The sequence below is a fragment of the Sciurus carolinensis genome (genome assembly GCF_902686445.1).
Source record: "Sciurus carolinensis chromosome 14 unlocalized genomic scaffold, mSciCar1.2 scaffold_124_arrow_ctg1, whole genome shotgun sequence".
NCBI lineage: Eukaryota > Metazoa > Chordata > Mammalia > Rodentia > Sciuridae > Sciurus > Sciurus carolinensis.
In genome coordinates, this window is record NW_025920109.1 from 83,804 (window position 1) to 97,280 (window position 13,477).

The 13,477-nt window shown below is 39.2% G+C and overlaps 1 pseudogene; it reads right to left on the reverse strand.

Moving 5' to 3' along the window:
* LOC124973316 (suppression of tumorigenicity 18 protein-like) overlaps window positions 1-13,477 on the reverse strand; it is a 79,882-nt pseudogene that overhangs the window by 32,662 nt on the left and 33,743 nt on the right.

Below are 13,477 nucleotides of genomic sequence, written 5' to 3' on the forward strand. Positions count from 1 at the left end.
GCAGAAGCTTTCTGCTGAATAAACTGACCAAGGTCTCTTGACAACCCAGTCACATGGATAAGGACAGAAATCCTAGGTGCAACTTTGCACATGGCATTGAGTTCCTCCCAAAGATGAACAACCTGGGACTTTGACACTGCATGATTCATGCAAGAAATGGGAGGCCATAATGGTATCTTGTGAAGTATTGTTCCTCATGGATAATGATAACTTCCACTCAACCCACACCCACAGATCTCATGCCTAGAGTGAAGAACCCTTTAGGGGAACAGGTGCAAAATGCCATGCTTAAGTGGCAATCGACAGACTAGAGATCAAGCAGTCTTGTGGACTGGGGAGTGTCTCCGATTTCTAAAGCCCAAGTGTAGGCAGTGGGATTGCACACACAGACTTGACCCATGAGGACTGTGCCCCCAAGCAACCTGCCCACTTCCACGCATGCTCCACACTTTCATTTCAGACAGTGGCACTGCATGACCAAGTAATGTTAATGGTGACAGACTTCTAGAGTCTGTAAACAGGTGGACGTTCAGTGTAAGGCTGGATTTTTACACAAGCCTGGGGGGCAATGGGTTATTGTGATGGAGAGAAGTGATGCACACTTCCCAGTCCTCATCATCACTTAATTTTAAGTAAACTTCTTAACTCTGCAGGTGACTGTTTCACATTTGTTATCATCAAACATATATTATTTAAACAAAATGCAGCTTGAGAAAAACTAATCTGAAAATAAAAATCAAAATGTAACAAGATACTCAAAAATTTGTCTTCAATTTTGTAGCATTTTGGATTTCAGGCTTCTGGGTTAGAGAAGTTCAACCAAGAGGCTGTGCATACATTCCAAATTCTGAAAACCTCCAAAATTGGAAACACTTCTGGTCCCAAGCAAATCAGATAAGGGATATACAACTTCAGGTATAATGATAAATTAATTACATAATTTAGGTGAAGATTTCAAAGCCCAGCAGAATACAGTGACTAGAGTCAGTACAGCACATTCTCATTAAAAGCTAATTGTGGTGGGACCCCTTTCATCTTTCCATGTGATGTCAGGGATGGTGGATTTCTTCTGGGCACACATTTCTGACAACCCCAGGCAGGGTCAACAGTTACTTCCTCTGCACATTGGGTGTCTGTCTGTGCTACTCTGTTGACCAGGGTTTTTGGATATGGGTCAGTCTTCCTGTTGAACTCTGAGCTCAGGGTTACAGAGATGCTCATGCATGCTGGAAGTGGGTCCTATATTTTGAGGTATCTGCATGACCCCTCTCACTGTTTAGACTTGAAGATGCCAGCAAAAGTATGTGGAAAGAAGGGAAGGAGGTTGGATGGAAAAAAATGAAGGATGAATTGGAACCAGTCCAATATTGTAATCACTGCTGTGTATATTGGCTCTCAATCTGAGGTTTTAAGCCAAAGTCAAATTAGATCCCCAACTCCCACAAGTTTGTGAACCTTGGAAATCTGAAATTGAAGGCATATAGTTCTGCAAAGAACAGCTTTTCCAGTCCTTTAAGCATATCAAGTAAGCTTAATAGAAATAACATCAACAACTTTTCTGATAAATAGCAATCAATAGGTTCACACCTAAATAATGGGAGTTCTGTCAAAACCTGTAAGTGACAGTAAGTAATTAATGTGAGTGAAGACAAATTAAGCAACTCAGTCTATAGTGGTAAAGGATAAAGTGGCACATACCAGGTGACAACTTTTGGTTTCAGGATGAAACAACCTCTGAGACATCCAAAGCACAAACACATCTCCTTGACCCTGGGATTGATACAATTTAAATATCCAACATTTACAATCTAATACATCAAATGACTCCATACATGGACATGCCAACAGAGTTCCTTCAAGAAACCAAAGAAACAGATTTGACATGGTTCCAAGATTCTGTCTGCTGGATTTTATCTTTGACCTTCTTGTTAAAGAAGAATTGGTGAGTTGGCATTGCCTCTTTTTTTTTTATTGTAAACAAATGGGATACATGTTGTTTCTCGGTTTGTGCATGGCGTAAAGGCATACCATTTGAGTAATCATAAATTTACATAGGGTAATGTTGTTTGATTCACTCTGTTATTGTTTCCCTTCCCCCCACCCCTCCCACCCCTTTTTCCTCTATACAGTCCTTCCTTCCTCCATTCTTGTCCCCCTTGCTAACCCTAACTTTAACCCAAACACTAACCGCTCCAACCCCCCATTATGTGTCATCATCCACTTATTAGTGATATCATTCATCCTTTGGTTTTTTGAGATTGGCTTATCTCACTTAGCATGATATTCTGCAATTTCATCCATTTGCCTGCAAATGCCATAATTTTATCATTCTTTATGGCTGAGTAATATTCCATTGTATATATATATACCACAGTTTCTTTATCCATTCATCAACTGAAGGACATCTAGGCTGGTTCCACAATCTGGCTATTGTGAACTGAGCAGCTATGAACATTGATGTGGCTGTATCTCTGTAATATGCTGATTTTCAATCCTTTGGGTATAGGCCAAGGAGTGGGATAGATGGGTCAAATGGTGGTTCCATTCCAAGTTTCTAAGGAGTCTCCACACTGCTTTCCAGAGTGGCTGCACTAATTTGCAGCCCCACCAGCAATGTATGAGTGTACCTTTCTTCCCACATCCTCGCCAACACCTGTTGTTGCTTGTATTCTTGATAATCGCCATTCTAATTGGGGTGAGATGGAATCTTAGGGTGGTTTTGATTTGCATTTCTCTCATTACTAGAGATGTTGAACATTTTTCCATATGTTTGTTGATTGCTTATATATCTTCTTCTGTGAAGTGTCTATTCATTTCCTTAGCCCATTTGTCAATTGGATTATTTGCATTCTTGGTGTAGAGTTTTTTGAGTTCTTTATAGATTCTGCAGATTAGTGCTCTATCTGAAGTATGATTGGCAAAGATTTTCTCCCACTCTGTAGGCTCTTTCTTCGTGTTGCTGATAGTTTCCTTTGCTGAGACAAAGATTTTTAGTTTGAATATATCCCAGTTATTGATTCTTGCTTTTATTTCTTGTGCTATGGGAGTCCTATTGAGGAAATCGGGTCCTAGGTTGACATGTTGAAGCTCTGGACCTACTTTTTCTTCTATAAGATGCAAGGTCTCTGGTCTGATTCTGAGGTCCTTAATCCATTTTGAATTTAGTTTTGTGCATGGTGAAAGATATGGGTTTAGTTTCATTCTGTTGCATATGGATTTCCAATTTTCCCAGCACCATTTGTTGAAGAGGCTATCTTTTCTCCATTGCATATTTTTGGCCCCTTTGTCTAGTATGAGAAAATTGTATGTATTTGGGTTTGTGTCTGTGTCCTCTATTCTGTACCATTAATCCACCTTTCTATTTTGGTACCAATACCATGCCATTTTTGTTACTATTGCTTTGTAGTAGAGTTGAGGATCTGGTATTGCGATACCCCCTGCTTCACTCTTTCTGACAAGGATTGCTTTAGCTATTCTGGGTTTTTTATTCTTCCAGATGAATTTCATAATTGCTTGCTCTATTTCTGTAAGGTACATCATTGGGATTTTAATTGGAATTGCATTCAATCTGTATAGCACTTTTGGTAGTATGGCCATTTTGACAATATTAATTCTTCCTATCCAAGAAACTGGGAGATCTTTCCATATTCTAAGGTTTTCTTTAATTTCTTCCTTTAGTATTCTGTAGTTCTCATTGTAGAGGTCATTCACCTCTTTTGTGAGATTGATTCCCAAGTGTTTTTTTTTTTTTTTGTCGAGGCTATTGTGAATGGGTAGATTTCCTAATTTCTCTTTCTGAAGATTCATCACTTATGTATAAAAATGCCATAGATTTATGTGCATTGATCTTATATCCCACTACTTTACTGAACTCACTTATGAGATCTAAAAGTTTTCTGGTGGAATTTCCTGGTTCCTCTAAGTATATAATCATATCATCAGCAAATAGGGAGAGTTTGAGTTCTTCTTTTCCTATTCTTATCTCTTTAATTTCTTTGGTCTGTCTAATTGCTCTGGCTAGAGTTTCAAGGACGATATTGAATAGAAATGGAGAAAGAGGGCATCCCTGCCTTCTTCCAGGTTTAGGTCGAATGCTTTTAGTTTTTCAACATTTAGAATGATATTAGCCATGGGCTTAGCATAGATGGCCTTTACAATGTTAAGGAATGTTCCCACTATCCCTATTTTTTCTACTGTTTTGAGCATGAGGGGGTGCTGTATTTTTTTTTTTTTTTTTTTTTTTTTTTTTTTTTTTTGCGGTACTGGGGATCGAACTCAGGGCCTTGTGCTTAGGAGGTAAGCATTCTACCAGCTGAGCTATCTCCCCAGCCCCCGGGGTGCTGTATTTTATCAAATGCTTTTTCTGCATCTATTGAAATAATCATGTGATTCTTGACTTTAAGTCTATTGATATGGTGAATTACATTTATTGATTTCTGGATGTTGGACCAACTTTGCATCCCTGGATGAAACCCACTTGATCATGGTGCAATATCTTTTTCATATGTTTTTGTATGCGATTGGCTAAAATTTTGTTGAGAATTTTTGTGTCGATGTTCATTAAGGGTATTGGTCTGAAATTTTCTTTCCTTGATGTGTCTTTGTCTGGTTTAGGTATGAGGGTAATATTGGCTTCATAGAATGAGTTTGGGAGGGTTCCCTCCTCTTCTATTTTATGGAATACTTTGAGAAGTATTGGAATGAGCTCTTCTTTAAAGGTTTTGTAGAACTCGGCTGAGAACCCATCTGGTCCTGGACTTTTCTTTGTTGGTAGGCTTTTGATGACTTCTATTTCATTACTTGAAATTGGTCTATTTAAATTGTGTATGTCCTCCTCTTTCAGTTTAGGCAATTCATGTCTCTAGAAACCTGTTGATGTCTTCGAAATTTTCTATTTTGTTGGAGTATAGATTTTCAAAATAGCTTGTAATTATGTTTTGTATTTCAGTAGTGTCTGTTGTGATATTTCCTTGTTCATTCCGAATTTTAGTGATTTGGGTTTTCCCTTGTCTTCTCTTTGTTAGTGTGGCTAAAGTTTTATCAATTTTATTTATTTTTTCAAAGAACCAACTATTTATTTTGTCAATTTTTTGTATTGTTTCTTTTGTTTCAATTTCATTGATTTCAGCTCTGAGTTTATTTCCTGTCTTCTACTACTTTTGGTGCTGGTCTGTTTTTCTTTTTCTAGGGCTTTGAGCTGTTTTGTTAGGTCATTGATTTGTAGAGTTTTACTTCTTTTATTAAATGTGCTGCATGAAATAAATTTTCCTCTAAGTACTGCTTTCATAGTGTCCCAGAGATATTGATATGATGTTTCTTTGTTCTCATTTACTTCTAAGAATTTTTTTGTTTCCTTACTAATATCTTCTGTTATCCATTCTTCATATAATAGCATATTGTTTAATCTCCAGGTGTTGGAGTAGTTTCTGTTTTTTACTCTTTCATTTATTTCTAACTTCAATCCATTATTATCTGATAGAATACAAAGTAGTGCCTCGATCTTCTTGTATTTGCTAACATTAGCTTTGTGGCACAATATATGGTCTATTTTAGAAAAGGATCCATGTGCTGCTGAGAAGAAAGTGTATTCGCTCTTGGTTGGATGGTATATTCTATAAATGTCTGTTAAGTCTAAATTATCGATTGTGTTATTGAGATCTATGGTTTCTTTGTTCAATTTTTGTTTGTAAGATCTGTCCAGTGGTGAGAGAGGCATGTTAAAATCACCTAGTATTATTGTGTTATGGTCTATTTGGTTTCTAAAATTGAGAAGGATTTGTTTGACATACATGATGAGCCATTGTTTGGGGCATAGATGTTTATGATTGTTATATGTTGCTGATTTATGCTTCACTTAAGCAGTATGATATGTCCTTCTTTATCCCTTCTGACTGACATTGGCTTGAAGTCCACATTATCTGAAATGAGGATGGATACTCCAGCTTTTTTGCTGAGTCCATGTGCATGGTATGTTTTTCCCCATCCTTTCACCTTTATTCTATGGGTATCTCTTTCTATGAGGTGAGTCTCTTGCAGGCAACATATTGTTGGATCTTTCTTTTTAATCCAATCTGCCAGTCTATGTCTTTTGATTGATAAATTCAGGCCATTAACATTCAGGGTTATTATTGAGATATGATTTGTATTCCTGGTCATTTGGTTCATTTTTAAATTTTATTTATTTATTTATTTATTTTGACACAACTTGGTTCCTCCTTTATTTGACAGTTCATTTAGGAAAACTCCTCCCTTTGCTGATTTTCTTCTTTGTTTTTAATCTCTTCATCATGGAATATTTTGCTGAGAATGTTCTGTAATGCTGGCTTTCTTTTTGTAAATTCTTTTAGCTTTTGTTTATCATGGAATGATTTTATTTCATCGTCAATTTAAATGTAAGTTTTGCTGGGTATAAGATTCTTGGTTGGCATCCATTTTCTTTCAGAGCTTGAAAAATGTTGTTCCAGGTTCTTCTAGCTTTTATGGTCTGGATTGAAAAATCTGCTGATATCCGTATTGGTTTCCCCCTGAATGTAATTTGGTTCTTTTCTCTCACAGCCTTTAAAATTCTGTCTTTATTTTGTATGTTATGTATTTTCATTATAATGTGCCTTGGTGTGGGTCTGTTGTAATTTTGTGTATTTGGAGTCCTATAAGCCTCTTGAACTTGATATTTCATTTCATTCTTCAGATTTGGGAAATTTTCTGATATTATTTCATTGAATAGATTGTTCATTCCTTTGGTTTGTTTCTGTAAGCCTTCCTCAATCCCAATAATTCTCAAATTTGACCTTTTCATGGTATTCCATAGTTGTTGGAGATTCTGTTCATGATTTCTTACCATCTGCTTTGTTTGTTTAGCTTTGTTTTCAAGGTTAAATATTTTGTCTTCAATATCTGAAGTTCTGTCTTCCAGGTGTTGTACCCTATTTGTTATGCTTTCTATGGTTTCATAATTTGGTTTATTGTTTCCTTCATTTCAAGGATTTCTGTTTGGTTTTTTTTCAATATCTCTAACTCTTTATTCAAATGATCTTTTGCTTCCTGTATTTGCTCTTTTAACTGTCTATTGGTGCTATCATTCAATGCCTGTATTTGCTCTTTCATCTCATCATTTTCTTTTCTGATCATTTTAATTATGTACATTTTGAACTCTCTTTCTGTCATTTCTTCTGCCATGCTGTCGTTGGATTTTATTGATGTAACATCTAGATTTGTTTGGGGCGTTTTCTTCCCTTATTTTCTCATATTGTTCAGGAATCAGTAGGTCATTAAGATATTGCAGATTTCCTCTATTGACTTATAATGTCCGTGAGGATTGCTACTATATCCCCTCTTATCCTTCAGTAGCCTGAAGTCTTGGAGGAAGTTGATAATGCGATGTTCCACAAGGAAGCTGCCTCTCTAGGGCTGATGACCCTCAGGTGGCGTATATTCCCTGATAGTGGGCAGAGGTGCCTCCACTTGTTGACCAATGGTCATCCAACGGGGAACTAGGCTGCGAGCTGAGGCAAGGCCTGTTTGTGCCTGTGTCTCTGTTTTTACAGTCCTTGTGGGAAAACCTCACCCAGCAGGGTAGACTCACCCGGTGGGGAAGTCTTGCTGGTCAGTTCCCCTCCTACAGGTTCCCCTCAATCTACAACTACCGCCTGTGCTGGGCTGTCTTCCTCTGCAATGTTCCCAGGGGCCCGAACCTACCTCCTGGGCCTGGGAGCCTCACCCTTCGCAGATGAGTCTCCTTAGGCTGCCTCTCCTCAGAGAATCTGCCCGCAGTCCTGAAAACTTCGCTCTGCCCCTAGGCCTGTCTCTGTGCGGCTCTTCCAGCAAGAAGCTGACTATGTCCTGGGACCCTTCTCTGCACCTATTCGCCTGGCTATGCGGCCCCTTCTTTGAGCCGCCACTTGGAGCCCTGTACAATAGCTCCGAGACCCAGAGACCCGCCACACACCTCTTCCTCCAGTTAGCTGCCTGGTGTTCCAATGCAGTCACTAGGAGTCCAAGCAACTCACTTCACATCTCCTCCTCCCGCCAACCACCTGTAGCCCTAGGCAGTCACTCCGAGTCCACGTGACCCTCCCTGTTTCTTCTCCTCCTCAGGGTTGCCCCCCTGGGTGTTCAGGAGTGGTCGCTTGGAGACCAAGCGACCCACCGTGCTCCTCCAGGCAGGCCACTGGTGTTCAGGAGCGGTCGCTTTGAGTCCAAACAACTCACCACTCGCCTCCTCCTCTGGAAACCGCCTGTGGCTCTGATGCAGTCACTCCGAGACCAAGCGACCCGCCGCTCTTCTCCTCTTCCTCCGGGCAGCCCCCTGGTGTTCAGAAGAGGTCGCTCTGAGACCAAACAGCTCGCCGCACATCTCCTCCCCTAGGCAGCTTCCCAGAGCCCCAGTGTTTGCTCTGAGTCCAAGCGCTGTGCTGAGCCGCCTCCTCTATGATGATCCCAGTTGTCCGTGTTTACCGCTCCAGCGGGGGGGAGGGGTGTCTCGCCAAGCAACTCTACTTCACAAAGTTCCCTGCGTTCTGGGACTACCGCCCCATCCGGGACACCTCCCCAACAGGAGAGACTCACCTGGCGGCTTTGAGTTGGTCCCAAGTCTCTCACTACCTCCTCTTTTGAATCCTGCATCCTGGAGCAACATGAAATGCAGCTGCCCTCTAATCCGCCATCTTGAAAACTCTCAGAGGCAGGTTTTAATCAATGATGTGGAAGCATGAACACCTCAGGTCCTTTGTACATTGGCAGAGCTATGTGTTCTGCACTACTTTTGAGTCACAGTCTCTGGAAGCTGGCTGACTTGGCATTGCCTCTTTAAGACAGGACAGATAATAAAATCAACCTTGCTATGCATGCAACTGTCACCATCTTGGAGTATGAGCTGCAATATTGAATATGCTTTTAGGAAAGAGAAAGGAAAAGTTGGTTTCATTTATAAATTTTATATGAAATATAAAGACATCATTTTATCAAGTTCTAAATCAAGGTGCAGGATAATGTATCATGAAAATCTTGCTGATAAGCAGATGAGGACATATAATGAGGGGTGGGAGGGGTTAGCATTAGGTTTAGGGTTAGGTTTAGAGTTAGGCTAAGGAGAGCAGTAAGAATGAAGGAAAGAAGGACTGTATAGAGGGAAAAGAGTGGTGGGAGGGGTGGGGGGCAAGGGAAAAAAATAAACATCATTACCCTATGTAAACGTAAAAAAATAAATAAATAATAAATAAAAAAAAAGAAAGAAAAAGGAATGTGAAATGTAATGTTGGAGGAAAAAGCGAGTGATACTCTGCAATCATGTTCTGTCTCCAGCTTACTGATTGACACATTAAAGCAATACCTCTTTTTCCTCCTCTGTCATTCCATGGGATTCACTGTTCTTGATAGGTGTGTCCCAGCCCTCTTGGTCAGACAGAGCTTGAAAGTTGATTGTTTTGGATAGAGAAGAGGAAGGTGTTGGGCTGGTGGTGTCTGAAGCGGTGTGTGCAGCCTTGCCCAGAATTTCATTCACTTTTGTCCATGCCGAAGTCCAATATCACAATTTCCTCCTCTTCTATCTTGTCTTCCTGGTGCACAACAGGAAAAGAAAAAACATTGAAGCAGTTTTCAGTTAGAGCTGAGCTGTGTGGTGGGAATAATTTTAAATATAAGTTTTTATGGAAGTATATCTGCTTTTAAATCAAGCTTTCTGAGTTGCATTGGGTAGTGTTCAATTCTTAGGCAGACTTCTCAGAAGAGCACCCTTAGTGGGCTTCATGTTTACTGGTTTAAATAAAGTAAACTTAATAGAAGTAATAATCTCTTCCAAATGCTAAGTATATGGGCTAAAATTGTTTTGTATATGTACATGTTTTTAAAGTTCAGCTTTCAATTTTCTTTCCTACTTTACAGAACTGCCATTTCAAATTCATCATTTAAAGCACTGACATTCGTGTTCATCAAAAGGCACATATAACTTCCCAATTCCCCCATCACAGCATTAAAGTGACATAAGAAATATGCAAAATAACCAGCTGGAGAGAATCTTCACTGGAACATCATATAAATATGAAAGCAATGTTTCACCCTAGCTTATCTGAATTGGAAACTTTGGCTAAATCATGGCTGGAGAGAAGAGAGAGACAGACAGCATAACCCAACTTCATTTCTGGTTGGCATTTGACAGACTGCCTACTTGTGGTTTAGCAATGGTAACTTCAGGATAAAGATGTTTATTTTGCAGAAGCTTAGCATGAAACCTAAAACTAATGTTGCTCCCTTTTGCTAAGCTTTCTTTATTAATTTTTGAGGGAAGAGCACCACACTCTCTATTTGGCTCAAGTATATAAAAACTGATCATGTGTTTGGGATATGCTTCAAGATTCACCCCATGGGGTGGCTAGTGTGGAGTCAGGAATTGACAACATGGCCAGGTATCAATTCCTCAAAGCTGGGAGAACATGCTTGTCTTTCTTCCAAACAGGTCAAACAACACCTTTCTGGTACATGCAACATTACTGATCAATTCACATTCAACTTTTTGGCAATTTCTTTACTCTTTCCTTTGGGTGGGCAAAGCAAACACCTTGAATATATTAGTGAGATTCCAAATACCCATGATCACCAGTTACTTTCCTGGGATGTACTCTCACTCCCCCTACCTCCACCCTCTCTCCCACAATGCTGTCCCTGAGTCCTGGGCTGCACTTAGTCTGACCTGCCATTTGAGTCTGATGGAAAAAATAAAAGCACCTCTTCTATGTTCCTGTTTCACCTGCAACATTCCTACTTTCAATCTCTCACTCTACTAGCTACTTAAAGTGTAGCACATTTGTAGGAGGTAAATATACTTCTAATATGTTGTACTAATATAATTTGCCTGTACCTTTCTGTCCCCTTTTTGTAAACCTTAAGCCCTGAATTTGAGAGTACAGCTCCTCCTGGATAATAAGGTAGTAACCACATCTTAAGCCATTTGCATATCAAATATGTCTTTTTTATTTCTAGTTACTAATAATCCTGTATCAGATCAGTGCTACATAATATCAGATATTTTTATATCAGCATTAATGAACCTTAGTGACAGAAAATCCACGATACTACCCACAACAGTGCCATGTGCCCTCTCCCTTCCATGACCTCACAATGTATCCTGACAGTAACACATCAAAATGATTTTTGACTCTATAGCTGAAATGCAACTGTAGCAATGCAAAAGACTTACAGTAATCAAGTTTAATGGCAAATGTAAAGTAAAATGCTAAATATGGTAGTTGCTGACATTCTTCATAAAAAATAAAAAATAAAAAACTTGGGTTAATACTGCACAACCAACATTCACTTAAAGTTCCAGACCTCTGTGACACGTGGCTTAGGAAAAGGCAGTCATGTGACTGGGTTTCAGTTTTCTAGTTCAAAACCCATAAAGAGTACAGATTCGAATTCTCTGAAAACTACAACTTTTCAACACAAGACTCATCTATAGTTTTTAAAGAAACAGAATTCCAAATAGTATTTTTTTAATATGAGAAATTCTAGGAGTTGATTTGTTTATATTCCTCAACTGACCAGGGCTTGACTGAAAAAAAAAAAATTCCTCTTAATGTTTAAAAGAGGTGCCTCTGCATTTCCATGTCCCAGTCAGCTGCCCTGAGCACCTGACTTGTCATGGAAATTGAGCTGCACTTTGGGGAGTGGGGTGCAGATGGCTCTAAGTAAGCACACAGGTGCATTCCTAAATGACACACAGGAAGAGTTAAGTGTCCCTTTCTTCCCATAGATGGGAGATGGCACATTTACAGCATGGACTTCCTTCAGTGGAATGTCAACAGACATCACTTCTCTCTGCTTGAAACTTTGAATGCAGCAGGAAAGGGGGAAGGTAGGAGAGGTCAGTGGAGGAAGGGGCTGGGGCCGCAGTCGAAGATCCCAGTCCCTTTCAGCCCTTCTGATGTTCTAATTTTTCAAGGTGCTCTTGGGGATTCTTATAGTAAGTATTTACATGTATATTTTGAGTTCTTTTGAGGCTAGGCTATACATTCCAACCTAGAAAAGTGATCAAAAAGTATCATTTTAACCATTTTTGAATGGTACTACCCCCCTCTTATGTAGTCAATAAATTACTGAGTAAGCACTTTAATATGTTTAAGACACTACATTTTGGGGAAAAGAAAACTTGAGAAATAGATTGCTCTTTTCAAGATTTTTATTATTTTTTTGCCTATATATTTCTTTTTTTAATGCTATTTTGGACATTGATGGGACTTTATTCATTTATTTGTATGTGGTGCTGAGACTGGAACCCAGTGCCTCACATGTCAGTCAGGAGCACCACCACTGAGCCACAACCTCAGTCCCATTGCCTATAGATTTCTAGTGAAAGGTAATTTGGTAAATATATGTATCTATTATTATTAAATTGGAAGCTGAAAGAATAATCTTTATTTGTACTACAAAATAAGCACTTACCTCAATATCCAACAATAGAGAAATGGGTAATGAAATGCCACACATTTTATTGTCATTAAAATGTTAATTATGAGGACTGAGTAACAAGTGATATGGGAAATAGTCATATCACTGAAAAAAGGAAAGAGCCCAAAATTCCTGCTATGCTTACCACTAGGGAAAAGAGGCAATTTTTTTTGAAGAATTCAAGACTAAGACTTGAGAACTTTAAATGACATTAATAATTATAATACTGGTACGTCTGATTTTCACAGGACAGCCTAAACCATCATATAATAAAATACTAGCAAGGAAGCAATTTTAGTATTTCTACAACCATATCCCTAATAGAATATACCTTTAAAAAGAATCTTACACAAATTTAAAATGTGGATATTAAAATAATTTTGCATTTTAAAATCATACAAAGACATAGGCAATAGACTGTGGCTGGGATTCATTCCTCTGAATTCAGACAGACAGGTATTTTCTGAGAATGTGCTTTTCTTCATAACCTCATTTGTTTAAAAACTGGTTTTGAGTGCTTTTGGTCACCATCTCTTCCTGGGGTTTACTTGGTTCAGCTCTGTCCAGAGCCTGTTTCTTCTGCCAAATGCCATCTGGCACTGCCCTACCTGTTCTCCTGAAGACCTCACACAGTGTAGGTGAGCAGCTGACTGCTCCAGAGACAGCCTGTTCTTACAGGGGTAAAAGGCCACACAGGTTTTGATTGCCTGAGTCTTGGGGTTCCAGTTTAATCTGGTGAATCTTCCACTGACAGCAAAGGTAAAAGTTGTTAACAAGCAAGTCTGGGCACTTTATTTCAGCTGGTTTCAGTCATCTAAGTGGGAAATAATTTCTCTTAACTGAAGCACTTTGTGTCAATAGGAATTCCTGGCCTTAGGGGGAGGAATAGGCTTGAGCCCCTACAACCTCCTCTTGTGGATCCCTATGACATGTGCAAAATGAGTTGCTCACTGGCAACAGGTCAGGCATGGATGCTCTGTGCACACATTAGTCTGGTCACCATGAGCATATACATGTGCTTCTCACCCATGGAAAG